This window comes from Diceros bicornis, chromosome 4 (assembly GCF_020826845.1).
Source record: "Diceros bicornis minor isolate mBicDic1 chromosome 4, mDicBic1.mat.cur, whole genome shotgun sequence".
Lineage (NCBI taxonomy): Eukaryota > Metazoa > Chordata > Mammalia > Perissodactyla > Rhinocerotidae > Diceros > Diceros bicornis.
In genome coordinates, this window is record NC_080743.1 from 102,313,301 (window position 1) to 102,319,628 (window position 6,328).

The following is a 6,328-nucleotide window of genomic DNA, read 5'->3' on the forward strand; positions in this document are numbered from 1 at the left end:
CTCTTCTTTCCTGTGGTTTCCTGAGGGGAGGACAGCCTCTCCCCCTTAGGCCAGGAGCTCTGGGGCAGAGGCCATGCTTTCCTGCTTGTCCTCCTCAGACTGGCCTGGCCTGAGCAGGGTCCTTTCCTGGGGCTCAGCTGGTGACGCAGCCCAGGCTGGCCCACTGGACTTGAGCAATTCCTTGCCTCTGGGTAAGACAGTGATCCCACTGGGCTTTGTGTTTGTTTGTTTGTTTTTTTGCTTTGCCCTCTTGTTCAAGAACCTAAGGGCTGTTCTGCAACTCCTTGGCCCCTTTCCTCTGGCCAGTGAAGCAAGTGAGACTTCCTACCTCCTGGGCCCAACTGACCTGGAGAGCAGGAGGTGGGTTGCTGCAGGTGACCCCTGCAGGGCTGCCTCCAGGGGCCATCTCTGGAGGCCACCTGAGTGGGTCCTCCCCATTGCAAGGCCTATACTTTGACTCCTTTCTGGGCTGAATACCGAGGCAAGTGGTTCTGGCCCCTCTGCAGCACCAGCAGCACCCTTTCCAAGTGTAGGAAATGTCCTGCCTGGCCACTGCCTGGAGCCCAGGATATGGGCTGACAGAGGCCCCCTCCCATTGCTCGGGACAAAGGCCATAGGCACAGGTGTTCCCCTGTATTTGGACAGTCACATACTCCTTTGCATTCAATTATTTCCATCCACACACGCACTCAAAGAAAGTCAGATGCTAAGAAATAGTGACTGGTTTTAAAGAAACACAATCAGCTATTTCAGACCTCTGGGGACTGGGACACTCTTCTGGGCTGCAAGACACCCCTTGCCTGGAGCAACACCTGTTGAGACAAGACTTTCCCACCTCCAGGCCCAGCTCCCAGCCAGGGCAGCTCAAGGACCAAAACAGAGGCCTGGCTCCCCCTGCTGGTGATCCTGGGCACTCACCCCAGTTGGGTGATCGCAAGTATGCTGGGCAACACCTCCAGGTACTGGATCCTGTGAGGACACAGAGAACAGTAAGAACAGTTTGTGCTCCCCTCTCTCTCCTTTTCTTCCAGGGAACCAGAGTGATTTACTTCAGTTCATTCTCCCAGAGGCAGGATTCATCTCCCTGTAGTGTGGAAGGAAAGATGAGGCTCCGAGAGTTTAAATGACTCTCCCAGGATAACACAGCAAGTTGGTGCAGCATCGGAATTGGCCTCCTTCACTGCAGAAACAATGAGGAGGCACAAGTGCCACTGACTGTTACTAGAACCACCCGGACCCCCACAGGGAGACCTCACTGTGACTTCTCATCACCACTGGCCAAGGTCTCCTCCTTACCATGTTCTCCCGGGCCAGACAGTGGCTAATGCCGGACCACTGACACCATTGGGCTACATGTGACCTGTCTGAACTCGAGCGCTCAGACTCTGTGGTACGAACAACGCCCAGGTGGCTTGTGTGACATGAAAATCTCCTTTGGAAGAGAGCAAGGAGACATTTCTGTATTCTAGGCCCAGCTGGTGAGCAGAACATCTGGGGTAAAGGATTTGCCGATGCTCAACAGATAGGCAGTCAGAGAGATGCAGTGGAGCAAGGCCAGTGTCCACCCCTGTGGAGTAAGTCCTGGTGGGTAGGGGTCCTGGTGTAAGAACCAGGGGTCCAGGAGAAGGGGTCCACAATGGCCCTCCCATTGGGAAGCTCCCACTCATGGGAGAGACGAACCAGATGAGACTACCAAGAAGTCACCTTCCTGCTGCAAGCAGGGAGCAGCACTGAATTTACAGATGGACAGTAGGTGGCCCCAAGGTGAAGGCTGGGGGACTCCTGAAGCTGAGGCCAAGCTGGTGTCTCTGGCAGGGAGCAAGTGCCCAGACTAGATTATTGCTTCCTTAGCAGGAATCTCCTATATCATCCTTCCTCCATATCAGCACCTCCAGGATCACAAGGGGCACTGCCTGTGCTTCTAGTAGAGGCCCTTCTTTCTCTCTTCTAGAGAACATGTAGATTGAGACAATGTCTGTGTCCTCCTTTTCTTGGGCCCTGGCTACCTTGGTCTCAGTTCTCCTGGACACCGCTGGACTTTGGACTGAAATGAATCCTAATGACTGACTGCAGCTCACAAAGGAGGTTTTTCTTTTCAGAGTTGTTGGCCTCTCCCCCTGCTATCTGGTCCTGGCTCTCTGCCCTTGAGGCCAGGGCAATATGAGAGGGAGAGTCTGGGTAAGTCCCAAGATGGTCCTGTGCTATTACTCATAGCATCTCTCCAGTCTCTAGGCACCTTGCTAGGTTGATTTGGTGGTAACTACTGGAGTCAATGGCCCTCAGTCCCCAAAGGTTGGTCTCCTCATCTAGCAGAGGGGTTCCTTGATGGTGCCCCCTCCTTGGCAATTCCCCTGTGTGGCCAAGATCTCTTAGCAACAGGTTTCATCACCAGGTGGTGGGTAATTCCTACTTACTGCAACATGATGATTACAGGACAAGGATTCAGAGCCAGATGAACTGGCATCTGAATCCCAGTTCAACCCGTTACTCTCTGTGTTACTTGGGCAATCTACATAACCTCTCTGAAACTCAGTTTCCAAACCTTTCAGTCAGGATAATAGCATAGCCTGGGGTTCTGCAGAAATGAAAGGGGATAATGCAGTAACTCCAATGGGTAAGAACACTGGGCCAAAGCCAAGTGAAGCTAAAGGATAACATGGTGTATCTTGCTGGAGTGTTAATTTTACTAGAAAAATGTAGGGAAACATATTTTGAAGTAAACTAGCAAAATGTAAAGTTTTAATTTCAAAGAAGAAAGAAGACTGAAAGAAATGTTTTACTTATGGTCATTTGCTTTGGGGCATCTTTTGAGTCTGAAACCAATGTGTGTGAGGTGCTGGGTCCTGCCTGGCTCATGGTAAGCCCTCTTCTGTGGAGCTGTTACAGCTTTTCCACAGGCTTCTGCATGTCTGAGATCTTTCCCAGAATACGTCTGGCTCTCCTGGGCGTTAGCCAGCAGCACATGGCCAAGGATCAGGCCTGGGGCTCCAGTCAGGGGGCAGGGCACGTGTTCTCTCTGGCAAAATTACTAGCAGTCTCAGAAAGGTGGGCAGGAAGAGTCTTTTTACAGATGCCAGGGTGGTAGGCATGGGGATAAGGTAAGTCACTACGGCTTACTCTAGAACTTTGAGGTCTGGCTCAGAAGCCCTGGCAAGTTTCAGGCTGATTCTGGAAGTTTGGTTGGGGACAGTACTCAGACACTGGCTGCAGGATCTCTGGCCACATTTGAGAGGTTGAGAGCTACCACTGCACATTCTAGAACACTGGAAACAGGGAGGAGGAAAAAGGGAGGTTGTGCATAGTAAGTTCCAGGCTCTGGGCTAGATGATTCGCACTTGAGGTTTCAGTTAATACAACGATTTGAGTGTTAGATAGCATTATCTCCATACCTGGAGAGGTCAAGAGACTTATCCAAGACCACACACTTACTGTGGTACATGCTGCTAGTGGTTCCCCAATAACTTTCTACCACTTTGTCATAGAGAAGTTTTATCTGGAAAACAGGGCTGCCTAGAATGAAAACTGCATTTCCCAACCTCCTGTGTTGTTAGGTGTGGTCATGTGAATGAGTTCTGGCCAATGAGAAGTAAATGGAGTGTCATGTGGCAGTTTCTAAGAACCTTCCTTAAATTATAGCTTGTATTTCTGCTCTCTGCTCCTTCTTCTTTGTTCTTACCTCTATTTTGCTGTTTGCTAGGCAGAGGCCACCTTGAACCATGAGGATGAGGGCCACCTCCTAGGAACAGCAGAACAGCAATCTGAAAGGAGAGTGGGACTCCTATGTCTGGGCTTTTGTGTGAGTGGAAAAGAAACATCTACCTTGTTAAAGCCACTGCTGTGGGTTTTCTGTTACCCTCATTTGTACTTCACCTTAACCGAGATATCTAGTAAGGAAGGATGAAGAGAGTGGGGGATTTGAATCGGAGTCAGTGAGATCTTTTTTTTTTTGGTGAGGAAGATTAGCCCTGAGCTAACATCTGTTGCCAATCTTCCCCTTTTTGCTGAAAAAGATTGGCCCTGGGCTAACAACTGTGCCCATCTTCCTCTACGTTATATGGGACGCTGCCACAGCATGGTTTGATAAGTGGTGTGTAGGTCCGCGCCCAGGATCCGAACATGCAAACCCCAGGCCGCCAGAGCGGAGCACACAAACTTAACCACTATGCCACTGGGCTGGTCCCTAGTCAGTGAGATCTTAAACTCATACTTTCCCACTACAATGTGATGTTTCTGGGGCCCATATATGTGCTCCTGCTGTACTTCTATTAGCTCTTAGGTGTGAGGTGTTACTTGGAACTAGGATGGAGTGGGAGTTGGAGGAGGGGGAGCTTGTCTAATGCAATTCTTTGCACTCATTCATTCCAAAGATGGCTCAGTGGACTTTGGTGGAGCCAGAGGCACCTTGGGAGCCAAAGCCCAGGACCCTGAGAGGGTGGTGAAGACGATACCTCTCCTAAGATTCAGGAAACTCCAACCTTCTGCCATGGGACTTGCCATACAGTCACCCCTTCTGGCAGGTGAAGCCTGTACTCAGGTAGTCCTGGGACCCCCAGTCTCCTCTGACAGACTCTAGTATACTGGGACACCTCTCAGGAAACTTTGCTAAGGAAACGTTTTGAAAACGGTGAGTGAAGCTCCAGGAGCATCCTCTTTCCATGGGGGAATTTCACAGGAGCTTTGTGAGCACAGCAAAATGTCAGGTAGGCAAAGCATGGACCCCTTCCGGTAAGGAGGTATATTTGCTCTTACCTAATCTCAGAAGAGGTGGTTGCCAGCTTCAGGGCTGTGTAGGGCTTAGTTCCAGTTAAAAGGACTGTAAGATCCTACTGGTAAATATCAGAACCTGCACATCACTGAGGAGAGTCTGAACCATGACCCACAACAGCTGGCTATGTATCTGGGAAGATGCTAGTCACAAACAGAAAAGGTATATTAGGGGCCGGCCCCATGGCTTGGCGGTTGGGTGCGCGTGCTCCGCTGCTGGCAGCCCGGGTTTGGATCCCGGGCGCGCACCGACTCACCGCTTGTCCGGCCATGCTGATGTGGCATCCCACGTACGGCAACTAGCAGGATGTGCAGCTACGGCATGCAGCTATCTACTGGGGCTTTGAGGGGGAAACAAAAGGAGGAGGATCGGCAATAGATGTTGGCTCAGGGCCAGTCTTCCTCAGCAAAAAGAGGAGGATTGGCATGGATGTTAGCTCGGGGCTGATCTTCCTCACAAAAAAAAAAAAAAAAAGAAAAGGCCTATTAACTGGCTGGGTGATCTTGAGGAAGTCTTTTACCCTGTCACTCTCCCGGTTCATATAATGGGGATTATAACCACTACCTCTCAAGTTTATTGCAACATTGAATAAGGTACTGAATATGAAAACACTCCAAAATCTGTAAAGTATCTACAAATGTGAAAGATTATGATTCTGTGTTTGTATAGCATAAATAACAAAACTGTCAATGACACTTTGTGTCCAACCGGATCCCTCTTCCCAAGCTGGTGCACTCAGCCCTTAGCTGTGTGAGGACTGGTGCCAACAGCTCACAGCTATTTCTTCTTTAGAGAATTCCTTCACCTGAATGGAAGCTGCCTTTTTTGGGATCCTGCAGCCAATGATTGCCTGACGTGGGGTAGGAAAAGCCAGCTCCCCTTACCTCCTTACCTTAAAATAGGATTAACTCTGGTGCAGTCCATGCTCCAGACCTTTCTGTGGGATCAGGGCAATGCTAGGCCACAGCTGAGACCACAGCTTCGCTTAGCTCCTTCCTTATCCTGTCTTGCTTTCTTTTTTCACTTCTGAGGGTTCTCCCTCAATAGATCACATATGCTGAAATTTGCTTTTAGGGAACCTGGCCCAAGTATCTACCTCATAAAGTTGCTGTGAAGATAAAATGATATAATGTAAAAAAATTAGTCCTGTGCCTGGTATATAGCAAGTGTTCAATAAATGTTAGAGATTGTCATTATCTGGGAGACCTGAGCATCAGAAACCTCTTAGTGTGATAGTCAGAGGTGGAAATCTGGTGGATTGGTCAGTGATTTGAATTTTACCTGTTAAGGGAGTGGGATGAGCAGCGAGTGGCAGCTGAGTTTTCTTGGCTATCAATGGTTCTCTCTGCTTTGGGCAGTAATTGAGGGTCCTTACATGGCTGATAAAAAAAATATTTAGTCATATACATTTACAAACAGAAGGCACAATTTCCATACAAATAGTGCTTTTCCTCTGCTAATCTGAACCGAGTTTTGTCAAGGCAGCCCAGGCATGGCAGAGCTGGCTTAGGAAAGTGCTTTAAGACCTGTACAGATAATAGGAGATGGTAGAACAGGGGGAAG